This window comes from Phasianus colchicus, chromosome 8 (assembly GCF_987193195.1).
Source record: "Phasianus colchicus chromosome 8, bPhaCol1.hap1.1, whole genome shotgun sequence".
Lineage (NCBI taxonomy): Eukaryota > Metazoa > Chordata > Aves > Galliformes > Phasianidae > Phasianus > Phasianus colchicus.
Window position 1 is genome coordinate 17,679,290 of NC_143443.1, and position 18,211 is coordinate 17,697,500.

General features: G+C 46.0%; 1 long non-coding RNA gene across 2 annotated transcripts in view; it reads left to right on the top strand.

Moving 5' to 3' along the window:
- The window catches only part of LOC116234478 (uncharacterized), a 317,267-nt gene that overhangs the window by 278,394 nt on the left and 20,662 nt on the right, over nucleotides 1-18,211 (top strand). The window contains exons 5-6 of one of the 2 annotated variants that reach the window (XR_016468783.1): nucleotides 9,768-9,962; nucleotides 16,751-16,872. This is a non-coding gene — a long non-coding RNA (uncharacterized LOC116234478). The remainder of the gene's footprint in view (nucleotides 1-9,767; nucleotides 9,963-16,750; nucleotides 16,873-18,211) is intronic. The other variant, XR_016468784.1, reaches the window with a different exon arrangement.

Here is an 18,211-nt window from a genome sequence, read left to right on the forward strand (position 1 = left end):
AAGTCAGCTCTATAACCACGGGCTGCTGCAGTGGTTGTGGAGCCCGTTGCTTGGCAAAGTGGTACCAAGATATGAAACTGTCACAGCACGGGTCCTCTTACGAAGGCTTTGTAGTAACTGGTATTTTCAACAATAGTCTCTCTCTCACTCTCACACACACACAATCTCTCAACCTGCCTGAAAATCCAAACTGTTGGTCAGCAGGAGGCCAAATCTACTGCTTGGGTAAATTGCTCTAGTTCCATTGTTTGCCCTTGTTCTCTCAAGTTTGCAGATGATGCTGATGTAACCAGTGTGAGGATCTGGCCTCTAGCATGTGTTTGTCCCATCTGCTGTCCAGCATGTTAATTTTCATGGAAGACACAAACTTGCACGGACTGTGATTTTAAGGAGGGGCCCTTTTCCTTTCTGAGAGCCAACTGCGAGGCCTCAGGGGCCAGGTTCTGAAAGGCAGTCAATGCCAAGATCAGGAGGGGCTGGGAACCTGGATCCTGGCAATCTCTGGCTTGCGGTCCAATACTGCCAAGGCCACAGGGAAGCATGTGTTAGACTTTTGCATAAAAGCGTAGATGATATTAAAGATTTTTTGACAGCAGCATCCTTGGGTGGAAGGGGTAGGCTTGCGAAAATCAGACTTGGCTGAAATGAGCCTTGAAAAAATCCTTGAGGGGTTTAGGAATATTGGGGCAGGGAACATATTTCCACCACAGGTGGAAATGTAAAAATACTATTTCATTGAGAAAAAAGCCAAAAGGCTGAGCAGTGTAAGGAAGGTATACCTGTTTCTCAAATAACTGCTGCTTTGTTGGGAATTGTCTGATTTTTGAAAACAAAATGTTTGCTAACCTTGCCTACATTCAGAAATTCTCCTTCGCTTGGGCCAGTCTATGCTCAAATTCTGACATCAGTCTCTCATTTTATATGTGGTTTCCTAAACCAAGTCCTGCTTCTGGGAGCAAGATAAAGTCACTTGCATACTTTATTCTGACATGAGTGTCTTTTGTGCTCTCTTCCTGGCCTTCTTCATTAGAAAGTCAACCCCATAGAGCACCTCTACTGCCTTGGACTGCTGTGGCCAAATATCTGACTAGCAGACTGGATTTCAACTCGGTACAGCAGGAGGAAAAAAAAAAAGGCAACAGATACGTGAGAAGGATTCCATTTCTTTCCTGATCCTCTCCATTCCTTCAGTTTCAACAGGAGGAGAAGCAAGTCCAGACCATTGTTCAAGTGATCCTTCTTCTAGCATTTGATGCTGCAGATATTTATTGCTATTAATATGTAGATATCATAATATGCTCAGTGATCTTAAAAGTCTTGTTTGAGATATAAGGTCTGTGATACTTGAGATATTTTTTTTTAAATGTTCAGGCCTTATTTAAAAAAAAAATCTGACACTGTGAATCTAAATTCTATTCAAATCACTTTTGTTAATATCATCAAGATACATTTCTTGGTTAGTACCGACTTACAAATGGCTTATTTTATGTTTGGGTGGAGGTGTTATTAACTCTTACTTTTATTGCAAGTTTCTTGAAAACTAATGAGTTTCTGAAGATCCCAGCTCTTAGAATCAGGTGAGCAGATGAGTGTCAGCTGTCCTTCTAGTTCATTATCTTTTCAGTGCTGCTTGTATGTTCAAAGTGTGTAGTAAATCAGAGTAAACATCCTGGGAATGTATTAGAAACTTGAAATTCAGAAGGTACTCAATGTATGATGATATAAAATATTTTACTGACTTTAAGTGAACTTTCTGTTTTTAGCTGAAATGGCATACAATTTTTGAATGCCTTGTAATGGAACTTTCACAGATAGGCTTCTGTTCCCTTTCAAGTATTTGTGAAAATTGCTCTTATCTTATTTGTGTCACTGCATGATTAGGGAGATCTGTTTGGTCTGGACGTAGGGCACTTGGGTGGAATTGGCCATTCAGTATTTGAAGAAGTGTTTCGTGTGCTGATATGTTTCATGCAGGTCCAACCATGTACATGAGTTGCATAAGAGTACCCTTCTCAAAAACATGGGAGAAAGTATTTTAGGAAGGGAACTGTGCTGATATTGAGAGGAAGCAGGAGAGATGGTGAATGGTGCAATACCAAACTGGGAACAAAAGACTTAGGGCATGTGGGAGATCCATGCAAGAGTATTGTGAGAGGCACATTCCAAAAATAGGAGGACTCTGACTCAGGCATTGGAATTGGAAAGCTCCATGGACACCAGGCAGCAGGGAGCTTGCTCAGCAACTGACTAATCCCTTTTCTCTGAGCTGGAGCTATCCAAGGATGGAGCTTGCCCCTTCTAGCCTGCCAGTAAAGTCAGCCTGCCTGACTTTAGAAATTTTAAGAAAACCTAAATTAAACCTGGCCCCTGATGGGTGTTCTGCCTTCCCAAATCCAATTAGCCAATCATGACTTTTCACTTAATCACAGTGACTTTAATTGGATCAGAATAACAACAGGAAGGATAGAAAATTACAAGAATGTACTTAGCATGCAAGGTGGAGCCTTGCTTGCAAGCATCATCTATAGCATCTTTCTTGAAATCCAAGCTCTGGGCACTTCCAGCTACAACTGCTTCTAGCTGACAGTTCTCAGCTCCTGCCAAAGCATGTTCCAGGCCTTAGAGAAGGGAGCAAACTCTTGCAACTGTAAATTTATATGCTCTCATAGTGGAGAGGAGCCCAGCACACAGCTGTGATCATCTTTAGTATAGGCTGAAGAATTCATCAGAAGTGTAAAACTCCATTAACTGTCTGTGACATTATGTACAGAGTTTTCATCTTCATTTAAGCTACAACCATTCACCTGTAGAAGGTGTCATGCTCCAGCTTGCTGCTCCCCTGTGTTTGTAGGACTGACCAAATTCTGCATCAGCTGATAACTGACAATCCAAACTTAGTCAGCTCTGGGCAAAGGTAAAACACTTTGCACTGTACCCAGCAAAATTTGGCTGAGTGCAATGCCTTCTTTGCACTTGGTGGTGCAGGGGCTTTCAGTAGGTGACAGGCTTGTGAATGGCCTTCAAGACTTCCAGGGTGAGCACTGGCATGGAGCTGTGCAGAAGTGCAGAACTGAGGCCTTTGTGCAGCAGTTTTCTTTTGCGCTGCCAGTGAAGAGTGCACATCCTCAAAGTGTGCATTACCAGATGAGCATTAAAAAGCAAAATCTCAGCACATCAGGGCAGCAACAACAACCCTATTACACCGGCAAAAGGCTTGGCACTGACAGATGATCTAGCTATGTCATTAATAAGACATAAACTTCTTTCAAAATGATGTGTCCTCAGATTGCTCACCAGTGTGATGGAATGAGTGGACATGGCATTCTTCAGTGTAATTTGAAATGAGCTTTGGAGATTGAGACACTAAAAAAAAAACCGAACAGGTTAGTGATTTCTTTTTTATTTCTTCTTAATTTAAGTGTCCAGGCAAAAGTCAGTTCCCTTTCCCTTCCTTGTTTCTCCTTTCCTACTTTCTGCACAACTTAAGGGGCCTCTCTTGTGCCAAAGCACATTTCCTCATGCAGCCCACGCTGCCAGTCCATATCCAATCCAAGGGATGCCTTGCAGCATCAGTGAATGTTGATCTGGATTTACAGGACATAACAGGGATCAGATTTTTGCCCTCTGGGAGCTGTCAGTGAATGCAGACTGTGACGTAGTGCTTATCCAGCATGCATGCGGGGGACCCTGCTGCAAATCAGGAATGACTTCACTAAATTCAGTGGAGCTGAACAACCATAAATGAGCAGAATGAGGCCCACGAATTATCCCAGGCTAGCACGATATCTTTAACAGGCTCTAATTAATTCAGCTGCAGCATGTAGTCATTAATCCCAGTGGAAAGAGCAGCTCACCATTACATGACCTGGGCTCCAAGAGCTTGCTATCAGCACACCAGTCTGCTGTCCTGGTGCACAGCCCTCTGCAGGTCTGGCAGGTCAGGCACAGCCTTGGGCCAGGACAAATTCTAGCAAGGCTCTTTTGGTGTCTCCAGGTGTGGGTAAGCAGAAGGCTGGTAAGAGGGAGGAAAGGCCAGGGTAATATATGGCATGCAGGGCCCCAAAATTGTTTATGATGCAAATATGTTTAAAAGCACAGCATTGCCTCCTCTGGGAAAAGGAGCTTAAAATTGAAGTCTAATGATAACAAATGATTGTTAATGAGTTGTCTAAACATAATAGATGGAAAGAATTAAAAGCCTAGAATAAACAGGGTTTCATTAAAGCACTATAAAGAAAAAACACAAATTTCATATCTTGGGGTAAATGGGCCCTTGTGATCTCTCAGGGAGTGGGGGGCACTGGGCTGGGGCCCACTGCAGGAGCTCGGGGCTCTGCTTCCCCACAGCTGGTGCATGGGAGGAATTCTCTTTCCACCAGTGCTCTTCTGGTGCTTATAGGCAGGCTCATGCTCAAGTGTCATGCTTGAGCACCTCTCATGGCTGTCAGTGCCGATGGGTTTATTCAGAGGTGCTTACAGCCAGAGACTGACTAACCCTGGCACTGGAAACCTCTGTCATTCAGGCAGCCCATGACAGCCCTTCCTGTAAAAGCCTTACTACAGCAAGTCTCAGTTTCAGGGTCCATAGGACCCCAGGGACCTTGGGCTATTCCTAAATAACTCTGCAAAAGTTACTGAGCAAGGCAAGCTCCAACCAGCTGTACAACAACCTACAGATTGTGGTTTTTTTTTTCCCAGCCCTTCAGAACCTGCGTGTGTGTGTGTGTGTATATTTATATATACACACACACACACACACAGACAAACACACACACACACACACACATATATATATATATATATATAAGATAAAGTCAAATATTTCTGCTTTAAAGAAGTGTGCTACTGAGAGTGTGGAGTTGTGCAGAGCTCTCACAAATGGCTCATTGTAGTGCTGGATGCCATGAGCAGGCAGCACATTTCACCTCAGCATGTGTCAGTTGGCACGTAGTGGTTAGGGCTCAGACCAGGATCTTATTGAGGACGTGTGAAGGGATGATCAATAATTCCTTGGTGGGCCTGTTTCCTAGGCTGTCTGCATTTGACACGGTGACATGATTTTTGCTCTTTGTGTGTTACAGGAAATCTTGAAATTTCAGAGTTCTTTCCAGGCTTTAGAACAGACCTGCCATATCAGACTTTATTTTAAATCATTCTGTAGACACAAACAGTATTCTGTAAGCTTCTGTTAGGGTCTAAAAGGGTTTTGGATGTTGAATATCTTTGTTGAAAGACAACATGAGGCAAGAGAGGCAGTACTGAAAAGATGTGGCATAAAGCCTGCTAAGAATGAAGAAGAACCTTATTTCTCAGGGGGAAGAAGAAGTGCCACACTGAACCTCTATCTTCTGTTTGTTGCCTGGAGCTCTTGTTTGTGTTTCAGGCAGGACTGTGTGCTCAGCAGAGTGTGTGTGAGAGCAGGAATTCTCGGCTGTGTTTCAGAATGTGTCCATGTCCCAGCACTTGTCTGTACTGATGTGCTCAGTGATGGATGGATTGCAGGGCTGGCAGGTTCTTCTTGTGTGTTTGTGGGGCTGCACAAGGTCCCTGTCCTGACAGCAACCTGCAGACATCCCATTGCTCAGCATGGCCTGCCCCTGCCCCTTTACCCGTGCTGATCTGTGCTTCCTTCTGAGTGGGAACTACGCAACAGAAATGCAGAACAATCAGGACTTGAAAAATCCAGGCTAGAGCTTGGCAGTGCTTCCAAATGGAATGTGGCTTCTTGGTGACACAGGGTCTCTTTTTTTAGGAGAAAAAAAAAAATGAAAGTACATCTTTTTTATCAAAGGACACAACTTGGAAGTTTCTGCTGAAGATGGAAAAGTATCAAAATTACAATATGGATTTAAAGCTTTGTGGGTTTTTTTTTTGAGGATGACTTAGAAAAGGTATCCGTCCTCCTCTCTCCAAATCAATGAAAATCCAATTGAATAGGATTGAAATGAATTTTTCTATAGGAAATAGAATGCTGCTTAACATCTTTACTAATAATTATCACTCATACTATTGTCATTATTTGTTTGCAAGTGCTGTTAATACAGGTGCCTACTGATGTGCTTAGGCTCAATGTAGCACAGCTACATCTGTGTGGGAATGTAGTGGAAGGGAGATCTAAGAGGTGGCCATGTCCTTTCAGGAGAGCAAGGGAAGAGAGAAATCTTCTGAGCACTCCTTATGTAGCTGCATGACATCGAAATGCAGGCTGCAGGTTCACACTCGCCTGCATGCATGAGAACCATCCATGCAGGTCTCCCTGGCTGTGGTTGCAGCCATGAGGAAAGCTATAAGGCTCTGTTAGGCAGCTCTGGGCCTGTCAGTAAATCATTGCACAGTTCAGGTTGTTTTGTCCCTTCATTGGACTCCATAGAATCAGGCAAACTGTGCTGAGCTGGTCCCATCTGCATCCAACCTGGACAGCAGCTTTATCTTGCCTTGTAAAACTGCAGAGCTCTGTGACAAAAGAGTTAATCTCTGCCTTTGTTTCTCTTTCTCTATCTCTTCTCTCTTGCATCGGGGCTGAAAGGCAAGATGAGAGCAGATCCATCAGTGTCAGCTGCTTTTGGCACATCAGCACTTTTGGGGGGTTTATTGGGGCCTAGCCCATCAGCAGCACTTCCAAACAGCTCTGCCCTGCAGCAGCCCCCTCCTCCTGTGAGCAGCCGGGCTGGGGGGCAGCTCCTGCCCCTGGTGCCCCCAGCCAGGCTGGGTGATGAATGGCCACCTGCGTATCACCGTTGCTGGCTGAGTCTGGGGGGCTGCCCAGAGCTGAGCTCCTGGGGAGACAGCAATGGAACTGCGTTCATTCCTGGGTGGACGTGTGTCTGTGTGTGTCCGTGTGTCCGCGTGATCTGAAATAATGCACTTGACACGTGCATGCTTCACTTCCAAAACGGAGTAACGCAGAAGAGGGGTGAACGAGAAGGAAAAAAGCAATCTGATTGACAGGTTAATGAAGCAGTTCATAAGAGCCATGTATATTATAACCATAGAAACGGCTTGTAAATAGCAGTGCTTTACACGTATAAGCAGACTGCCGTGCCCAGGTCTGTGTGTAGCTGTGTTTTACTTATATGTAAAAAGTGTGTGCCTGCCTGAAAGATGCAGGAATGAAACATCAATTCTCTGCACTGAAACCAAAGAAAAAATGTGAGTCAGAAAAAAGATAAACTTTGTTAGCCTAGCAGCATTGTATATTCTATGCCTGTTATTTTACTCCTGGGGCTGGAAGTCTTCCAAAGCAGTGGAGGGAGTTTGGAGCACACATCTTGCTAACGTGTTCCTAAGATCTTTTGGTCATCTTGAAAGCTCCACATGTGTCTCCCAAACACAGGGGCTCGCTGGAGCCACTGCAGCCCATCCATATGGGTCTGGGATGTCATGGTAGTGTGAAGAAAGGGGAGCTGAAGATTGAACCCTGATTTAATCCAGTTTTGACTAATTCCTCATCACATTGATATGTCATCAGTAGATAGATGCATCTTTAACTAGGCAGAAATTTGGATGTCTTTGTTTGCCTCTGTATTGTATATATCCATGGGAATTTCCCCATGTACTCTAGACTGGGGCAGTGACTTACACAACAATCCTTTCTTTGTGAAAGCAATTAGCAAATATAAATAGCAGTATACTGAGCTCTTGTGGATGGGCAACAACCCCAGGAGCTGAAAAAGCAAGTTCAGCATGACTAAGGACCTTTGGCTTTTCATTCCATGACTCTGCTTTTACTTGTAAGCCTCAATGTTACAGTAAGGTATTTCCTTTGAGCTCTTTTCCTGGCTTGTCTTAGGGAAAAAGAGAAGAAGATTAAGAGATTTCTCATACACACAAAGGAGCGTTAAAGTTGCCAACTCCCAAAGACATCACGTGGTATTTCTGAGCATCATCATTGTGGGTGAAAAAAACCAAAGATCCGAGAGTGCTGGAAAGGCTCAGATCTGGAAGGCTGACAGACAAAACTCAACTGACACAGTACAAATCTACCTTTGATACTGAAGTTTGAATCAGACCTGAACTCTCAAGAAAGCCGTCAGCAAACTCCCCTCTGAGAGTATAACTAAATTCCTGGCCTCAAGACTTCTGGAAAGAGTTGTGCTGGTTGTTTCCCCCCCCGGTGTGAACTCTGAGGTGAAAGCGCTTAAGAGGAGGAATGTGAGCAGAGGCTGCCAATGTGATGTGTGGCAGCGTACGAGGAACATAGGCAAGTGTGTGCGTCTCAGGCAATTTGCAAATGGCCATCCCTGTGAGTCTTTTGCCACATGTGCTTCTGCTACCGCAGCAAGGGGTCCATTTGCCACAAGGCAACTAGTGTTGTCTCGGTCTAGCTCTTGACCAGAGTTCTTGATGCTGAAGTGTCACCAGCTGCACTTTGCTCACTTTGACTCTGCTGAGAGCACCATGTTTTCCTTCCATTTCTGTGTTTGTGTATCTTTGGCAAAGTCCTCTGGGCTTGTAGCTCTGTTGCAAGCAAGTTATTTGTCCTGTGTTGTATGTTCCTGCTCTTTCATGAAGTATGCAATGATGCTTTTTTGCATTCAGACACTCAGTGCTCAGTGAACGCTTAGGAAAACCCCATCCTTTTTAAAATGTAAAAATATTACTCTTACCTCTTCTAGCAGCACTCATCGTAATTATTTCTGATAGTATAAATAGGCACATTCAAAACCACTTACCCACAGAACTGTTTTGCAGCTTGTTGAAACTGCGGGGAAAATGCCTGTAGGCTTCTTGTGCTCCTGCAATGGGATCTTCCAAGCACACAGCTCTCCCTGGAGAGTCATGCTTGCAGGCGAGTCTGAGGAGCACGCCACTTTCAAGGAAAGGATACATGCAAATACTTCTGACAGTGCTGTCTAACCCCCTGACGCTACACTGCTGTCATTTTGGTACTGAAGGTGGTGCGTGTTCAGTGGCCAGACTCCTTTAATGGGGGACAGAGGTTTGTGGGAGTGAGCTCTTCTGGGTTATGGCTGGGAATCCTGTGGTTTTGGATGCAATTTGCACTACTGTCCATGAACACTGCTCTGCCCATCGTTCCCTACCCTTCTCTAAGCTCCACTCATCCTCTGTACCCTGGGCTTAGAGTGTTCTGTTGCTGTCTGTGAGCATTTCAAACTCTCTCTGTAAGATGGAAGAGAGCAAAATGAGCAAAATGGATGAGAGGAGATTTGGGGCTTATGCATTCTGTTCAAGTTGTAGCCTAGAGAGCATGTTCTTGCAGCAGGGACTTGCCATGTCTTAGTTCTTCACTGGGGAGGACTGTTAGTTTTGAGCAGTCTGACACTGCTTGTGTAGTTCTTTCCTTTGCCCCAGGAATGCGGACAACTGTGGGTGTGGGGGCCAAGTAATGTTATGTAGGAGCAGCAGGTTGAGGAAGGGCAGCAAACAAGGTGCCTCGCCTTGGTGTAAGGAGGCCAGGGCTGTGCACAGCAGCTCACTGCTTGCTGCAGACCAGGCTAGCAGGTATGAGAGGGCTTCCCAGGCAGTGCAGCAAGCTCAGCTTTGCTGCTGTCACCAGTGCTGAGAGTAGAGGCTGGGGATAGGTGAATCCAAATATCCGGATCGCAGGGATGTTGGCTAGAAATGTTCCACCCTATCTGGATGGCTGCATTTGCCTGATATTCATGCTCATCAAGAAATTAATTATTTCTTCCAGCAGGCTGCCTGAGCCGGGAGGATTGCCTCTCGTACCTGGAGCTCCTCCTGGGGGTGGTGTGTGCATGAGCAAGTCTGTCTGCATGCCTCACCGAGATGTGTTGTGCTCATAGGTGTGTGCAGGAAGCAGGAGATGGTGTGACTGCAGGCACAGAAAGGAAGCTACAGAGGCGATGCAAAAATTGGGAAGACTCCTTGCTCTGTGTATGCGCAAGAGAGAGGATGCCCTTGGTCATACTGAGTGGCTTTGTCTGCATGAGAGAGCTCCCAGATAAGGAGAGCTGTGTGCAGGAAACAGAAGCTGCAGGGTAAGTGGCAATGCATTGCTTGTCTTTACCTCGGTGTGCAAAGAGCATACAGATGGCCCAGGCCATGCCCCCATGCTCTTTAGATCTGTCTTCAGAATGGTTGACATGTTTGATGATGCAAGTCTAAATTTATCCATTGTTCCCCCTGTGTGTTTTCCACTAGGGAAGTGTTTGCATGTATACAGCATGTGTTAAAAGGAGGATGCGTGTGGTGGAGGATCTGGTGTCAGCTGTATCACCACCATTTTGGACTCATTTCATTTTTGACTATGGCCCACCTTAACACAGCCCCAGTTCTTACAGACTTCAGCTGGCCAACCCCCTGTGCATCAGTGCGTAACTCATACCAGCAAGTAAGCAGAGTCAGGTCCTGGGATGTTCAAAAATAAAACCTTTGCACCCCTGCCTGATAGCAGCAAGGACAGATCTGTCCTGGAAAGCAGAATTGCTTTGTGGTGGCTCAACTGTGAGAGCTGCCTGATTGGCTCTGCTAGACAGCGCAGCGCTGAGTTTCAGGCTCAGGGTATTCTTGGTAATCTGTATCATTAATTGAAACCTTATTAATGGCAAACACGGGATGACATTTTACATGGTTTAGTTATGTTCTGTGAGTCATTGGTACAACGCAGCCTCAGCCACAAGGCAGGGAAGCCCCTGCTGTAGCTGATAATAGAGAAGCAATAACAGCTCAGTCCCCACTAACTGGTCGCGAGGTGACAGGGACAGCCCTTGCCAATGTCTGATCATCTCCCCTCTGGCGATCGCTCATCCTGGGCTCAAGGGGAGTCTCAGAGGAAAGCACTGCCTCGTCCAGCAGCAAAAACTGTTTCCACAACAGCACTGCAGACACTGGGAGGAAATTATAGGCCAAGCACTTAGAGTCTTCCACACTGGTTTAGCCAGAGCCCCACAGCTGTGGTTTATCTGATGCCAGCAACATAAACCAGATGGATGACATGGATGGAGATAGGCCAAGCTGGGATGGAAAGCACAGAGTGCCCCTCCTGACTTGATGGGTTTCTGTAAGGTGAAGTAATGCAAGCTGAAAAGAGCCTTCAGTTGCAAAGCACCCCATGCTGAGGTGGTAAGAAATGAGATCTACTGTTTTTTGCAGGGTTTCAGCTGTGCTTCTAGGATCTCCTTTATTGCTGCAGGAAGAGAGGTGGTGCCCTGGGTACCTGGAGAGAAAAGTGGAATGTTTTCAGGCTCCATGGGAAAGAAGAATCCAGAGCTGCAGTTGTAAAGAGCAGTGGGCTTGGGAAGAAAAATCCAGCAGGCAGGGTGAGATGAATTGTAGACCATACACATGCTAGAGAAATAACTGCAGTTGCCAGTTCTGGTTAGCAGGTTGCAGGGAGATGGAGCCCACCCAGTCTGCAAAGGACAGCAATGGGCGAGTGCTGCTGGGCAACATATGCTGCTTTTGCAAGAGGCCAAGGCCTGATTGTTTCTCCAGCACTTCATGGCCAATTTGTTACCTGGGGGATGACAATGCCTAAACTCAGATCAGGCTCTCACCATGCTAGGTGCTGCATATACAAGCCTAATGAATTTCATGACTTAAAAGAGCTTTCTCCCATGATTAACAGGGCAGGTTGTGGATGAGTTGTCACAAAAGACAGTGAAAAAAACACAAATGCTTCAGTTCAGGGTCTCCAAAATCTTTCAAAGCCCAGGTAAGGCAACCTACCCTTGTCTATGTGTCTCTTAATTTGCTGTTTATGGCACCCAAGACTGGTGCTCCCTAATAACAAGTAACCTAAATATCCCGTGGATCACTTGAGTTGGGAGGTTACAGCACTTGCCCCAGGACTTTGTATGGACAGAAGACTCACCTGCAAAGATACATGGAGTACTTATCAGTGCTGAGGACTGAACTTGGCTCTGTCCTAGTCTTAGGCCTTAGCCCCATGACTGCCTTGTTTCCCAACAGACTGGCTGGGATGTTTTGAGAGGTCCAGCAGTGAAATATGCTTGCAGGATTCATTGGGGTATGTTGAGTTGGGGTACTTGAGCTTTATTGAGTCTTTCCACCATGAAACACATGTTCCTGGAACTCATCTCAAGACAAATGCTTGAATGTCAGCTCAGTGCCTCTTCAAGCCAGGCCAAGCTGCTTGCAAGTCTGTTTTGGAAGGGTTTAATGGACACTCCCCTCAGTGTGCTGGAAAATCACCCCTGCTGGTAACAGGTACTGTCCAGACTGATTACATTGTGTTTATGGGGTTCAGTGTGGGGGAGTGGATCTAGGATGTGTTTTTCAGGTTGTTTATGGCTGTGGGGGAGCGTGTCCTATCTAGGTGTGATCCCCACCTCTGCCATTTGTCGTTTTTTCTCTATCCTTCCATCCCTGAAGCAGCCTGGATTGGTTATAGCCCACATGTTTCAGTGGCCAACCTGGAAACAGGGAGCCAGAAAAAGTTAATGTGGAGTTCTGGTCTACTCCCAGGATGCATTTGGGCTGCAGCCCATAATGATATGTATAATTGCGAAGGCCTGCCAAAAAAAGCAGGCTGGATTTAATTGAGTCAACACACTGCTATTAATAATAAAATGGCAGAGACTTTGCTATTAATCACTTGTGCTGGCTTTATCACAGGCAGTCTCGGCTATCTGGCTACCAAACAAGACCTTTAAAAAAAATGGTGCAGAGGAAAACTTACTGGTGGGAATACACCTGCTAACAAAATAAACCCTGTAAACAAAATGTTCCTTGCAGAAGGAGATACTTTCTGAAGGAAGACAAATGGGGAGCATGTCAAGTGCCCACGTCTTGCAGAAAAGCCTCCTGTTAGAGGAGCAGATCAGATGGATGATGCACTTGGCAAGCAGTGCATCTTTGGAAAAGGTTGTTCTTGGTAAAGGACTTTGGGGTGGGAACTCAGGGAGAAATGAAACCTCCATTGAGGGAAATGTGATTGCTGCCAGAATATAACACAGGCCAGAGAGGAATGCACCTGTTCCTAGGAAATGGCAAGCACTCTGTCCACTGAGGTACCCAACAAAAAGGGAAATGCAAAATAAATAGCATGCCTGACGCTTAAATTTCTGCCCTGCTGTGGAGGGCTGGACAAGCTGTGTTGCGGTGGCTGGCTGTGAAGGCCTGCACCCCAAAGTGCCCGCTGCCAGTGCTGCAGTGCCCTGCTGCACGAGGAGGCTCCGGGCTGCCACTGAGCCCAGAGTGCTCTCCTTCTGTGACCTGACTTGGCCGTGCGGTGGGGTGGAGGAAGGACCAGAACGGGGCTCCAGCCCTTTCCATGCACTTGTCAGCTGCTCAGCATTCTCTGCGGCCCTCCTGATGGGCAGCACCCCAGTGCCTGGGAGCCAGCCACACACTGGCACCATTTCTTCACGGCTGTGCATGTAAGAGCATGCTGCAGTTTTAAAGCCCTCCTGCAGCTGAGGGTTTTATTGTAGCAGGCATGGCAATGGCATTCCTTGCTTTTGCCTCTGAGTGGAAGTGCTTGCTACGGTGTGTCTGGGAAGGGATCATGTAGCAGAATGGTTAGAAAGCCAGGAAGAAGGGAATAGGCTTGAAAAGGTGCATCTGAACAGGGGATGTGATGTGTGTGAAGGCAGAGCAGAAGGACATAGAGCAGGTAGAAAACCAAACAGAACAGGTGCATTGTATGGCTTCGAGCCTAAAAGATTGTGGGGTTAATAAAAATGAAGGCACTTCTAGCAGTCACTTGGTAGGGGAGAACCCCTGCCTTCCACGCCTGAGAGTGCCAAGGGAATGGCATTCTTTTCTTCTCCTGCAAATTTTCTGGCACAAAGGGATACATTTTCTGTGCACCAACGCAAAAATTCTGTATGCATCTCGCACCAAATAGTCAAACAAAATAAATCTTTTAACAGGCTTAGAGGCCTCTTTCTCTCTGCTGTGAATTAAATAAGGTTTGTAAATGTTATCCATCAGGAAGACGGAGAAAAAAAGAAAAGAGAGAAAGCATGAACAAAATCCCAGAAAAAAAAATGATCCACTTCCTGCTGTTTTCCTTCCTTCTCCATAAAGTGAGTGTCTTATCCTCAGAGAAATTCACTTCATTGTTAGAAATAGCCGAAATTGGCTTGCAACTAGTAAAGATGCCAAGAATTTGCACCTTGCTCTGTGACCTAAAGCAAAAATGACATGAACATTGACAAATTTGACAAGGAAATTTGTGCAAAAAACAACTTCTATTTGGCTAGCCAAGCAGCAAATATGTCGGATGATATGCTTTATTAAGCAATCCATTTTTCAGCAATAGCTGCACCATCTGCAAAGGTTAGTGTGCATCAGGCTTTCCACAGAATTTCATCTGCGTCTGCAGCTAGGTGCAACACACGACCACATTTTTCATGTACATACAATTTTGGATGCAAATAGAATACTTGATGAAAGAGGTGACCTTCCGGACTGACTTCCCACATGCAGTAAAGTCACAGGCACAGAAGCAGCTGAGAGAAACATATCTCTGCCTGAAGGGAGGGGGGGGAGCTGGAGGGAGGAAGGAGGAGGAGGGGAGGAAATAAAAAGAGAAGAAAACTTCAAGAAAAAAGTGTTTCCCAAAGAGGTGCTTTGATACATCATGCAGCTGATGCTTTGTACTTGTTCTAGTCAAGGGGATACTGGAACTGTTCTGTTGGGTAGCTGCAGTTCCCTTTGGATGGTATCTGTCTCTGTCTTCTACTGTTTCTCTTGCTATCCTGACTAGTTCCTGCTGCTACAAAATATGAGCATCCTTGGCTCTTCTCCCTTGTCTTTCGTTGATTCCTCTATTGTGTTCTGCATTTCAGACTTGTCATCTCATTTCCCCTCTTGCAGCTATGGTCCCTGCCTAGGGCTGCTGGATCTCCTTTCAAACATCCTTGGCTCTACAGGCAAGGAGAGGAAGTGTTGCTTTCAAATACTCGTTGGATGTATCCACGTTCTGCCTTTTTTTCTTTTAAGATATGGTGGTCTTCCCTTTGTATTGCTTTCTACTGGATGGATACAGCCTTTTTGTGTCCTGCCTGCCCTACATTAGGCACAGTCAGCTCAGCTCTAGTCCCCAGTCTCCTTCCCCAAGTGCATGCTGTGCACATGGCTCCCTACGCCTCATTGATGGCTGCTGGTTATAAATTCATGTTCTCAGTCCCTACTCCACTTAGCTGAAGTTGGATGCCATCCCAGTGCCTTGCAACTGTCCCTGGTCCAGTGGAAAGTTTAATCTGCCAGTTCATGGCGCGTCATCCTATGGGGAGAGTTCAGTTCAGCGCGGCTCCGCGCTGCACAGAGAGAAGCTCATTAGCGGGACGTGGTAGTGTCTGATGACACTGTGGTCCAAGAAGGCCTCATTAGGCACAGAATGTTTTCTGTGGCTCTCTGAGGTTTCCTAGTAACTTAAGGAATTCAGACAGAGTTACCACCAGGGTGCAGATGAAATGGGGGGCAAAGATGCACTCTCCGAGGGCCATCCCCCATCTGTGCCTTTTGGAGGAGCAGACATTGAATGGAACTTTGCCTCCACTTCAGCAGCGTTGGATCCTCACTGCAGGGATGCAGATGGGGCTGGTTGGCCTGGCAGGCACACTGTCCCCTGGTTGGCTGCTAAGTGATGTTAAGTGATGAATGTTAAACTTAACAAGGGAACGGGTTTTACTGCCTGCCAGGTATAAATGATGGAGCAGCTTTGATCTTTAGGGGGATCAGCACTGGAAGCGATTTAAAATAAAGTTAATAAAACTGCTTAAAACTGTACTCTGCAGTCCCAGAGGCTGGAGCAGCCCTAGTGGTCATTTGAGTGCTTTAAGTAAAAATTGTTCTCATTTATGAGGAAGACCAAGTCCCACTGGCATTAACCGTGTTTCCAGTTGAATAATAAATGGCATCTTTTAGGAGTTCTGCAAGTCCTTCCCTTTGCCCACTGCAAATCTCACAGCCTGCTGGAGCCACCAAGCTTTTATCCACCGATACAAAAGATGGCAGACTTGGTGTTTCCACAGGGTTTTCTCATTCTCTGTCCACTTCATCGTCTTTAAACCAGGTCTGTGTGCTTTGGCCTTAGGTAGCTTGTTACAAGCTGGTGCTTTTATCTTGGGACTCTTTGTTTTATCTTTGGAATTTGCCAGCTAGCAGTGACAAGTAAATGTCATGAACATTAAAATTTTGTTGGCTTCGTGGATAGGAAAGAGGATATCACTAAAGTATGCTTACAGTTTTTATGGATGGTCCTGTAATATCTTTTCCCAACCCCCTACATGCTAAGAAAGTTCCTCATAGAGGTGGAAATTCTCATTTGCAATGCAGAGTCTATCTCTCAGGAACCTTAGCTGTCCCCTACAATATAACTATGGTTATTTCCACTGGGCATTTCCATAAATCTCAGTGTGAAATAGTGTGAGCTGTTAGGTAGGGTTCTTGGGTGCCAGTGTAAGCAGCAGTTATGTCACCTACCCTGGCTCAGGTGAATAAGTGGCTTGTTGCTGGACTTTGCTGACACCCCTGTATCAGTCCAGCTCATTAGATCTGAAAGCAAATTCCATTGCTTAATGTGTTCACAGCCATGAAACAAACAGCATCATCCAGAGTTCTGTGAGCTTTCCTGCATGCCATCAGCCTGAGTCACCAGGCACATGAAAATGTTCTTGCTGTAAGGTTTCTAACTCTGCTGCCATTTCCTAGAAACCCTTAACCCACTGCTCAGCATCAAAACAAGTGGCTTTTTGTGGGCCTCTCTAGAAAACAGTGATTGGCAGCCACTGAAATTGAGTTAGCAACAACTCACCACTGGTAGAATAACCACTTTTTTGTTATTTTATTTCAGACCAGTGTTCCGTTAGCCATGAAAGTCCTCAGCACAATGATTTGATGAGGCCGTGATCTCGGAGAGTTAGAAAATGAGATGGGTTCTTTGGATGGATCAGGAGGAAATGCTGAATTGTAAAGGTATGCTCGAGTCTGGGATGGGCTTTGCTCTGTGGAGGAGCCAACTGAAGGCTACCACTGACCGAGAGGAAGCAGCATGAAAATCTTGATACTTGCACCTTGTTAGATAATTACCTCTTGCAGAGTTGTTATTTTTTCCCCTGAATTACAGTCACTGTTGGAGGCAGGTTATGGGCTCAAAGAGCACTGGCTGGACAGCCTGGTATTTCCTGCGCTCTTATTTCCACGGATCCTCTCACACCCCTGCCTTTGTCCTGCTATTGTGCAACATTACAAGGATGCAATATGTCTGAGGTTGCTGCAGCGTTTCTGCAGACAGCTCTGAGTGGTGTTTGCAGAGCCCCCCGATATGCTCCTCACTCTCCCGCAGCATTTCTAACCCCCAGGGGCCGGGGGTCACCTCTCACTTTGCATGGTGTAAATTGGTAATGACACAATGAAATCAGTCATGATGAAATGGCTCCATTCTGATTACAATGAGAGGGGATTTGGGATCTGTGTTTCTGTTGTGGTGTCTCATGAGCTGTACATAAACATTAGTGGTGGTTTAAGTCTTTTGCTGAAGATTACCAACAGTATTTTGAACTCTCCTATCCTATCCCACATGATTGTGGCAAGGCTGAACAAACTCCACTTTCAGAGTTTTCTGTGTGTTTCCAGAGAGGTTCTTTGTATTGCATCCTGTAGAAGCCTATCTGTTGATAGCACAAGGGGGGAGGGGGAGTGGCTTTTAACTAAAACAGGGGAGGTTTAGGTTAGATGTTAGAAGAAATTCTTTACTCAGAGTGGTGAATCACTGGCACAGAGTGCGCAGAGAGCTGTGGGTGCCCCATCTCTGGAGGTGTTCAAGGCCAGGTTGGATGGAGCCTTGGGCAGCCCCCATCAGTGTGTGTGAAGCAGCAGTTTTGGGAAGCATCACTGGATTTAGGGCCATTTGACTGTGGTTCCCCATTTCTATTTCTCCCTGCCTTCCATCATACAAGGGGTCATTTCAGTGCTGTATCTCCCTGGAAGGCTGGGGACCTTGAGACTCCTGTGAACATAGGGTGCTGCTCAGCTCATTCTGCTCCTGGTCCATTGCCCATGCTGCAGCACTGAAGCACTCAGACACGACAATGCAGTGGGTGTCTGCCGATTTACAGTGCTGGGGGTTTGGCCCCAGGTCGGATAGAGAGCACAGAACCCTCCAGCAGCGCCTCTTTGAAAGAAGCCCCGGGCAGGTATTTCAGCCCAGTTAGCCGGGCATGCAATTGTGGCTTTTGCTACAGTGTAAAACCAGTTTTTCCAAAGGACACCAGTAGCAGCCTCTTAAAAAAGGAGCTGTGGCCCCTCCCCTGTG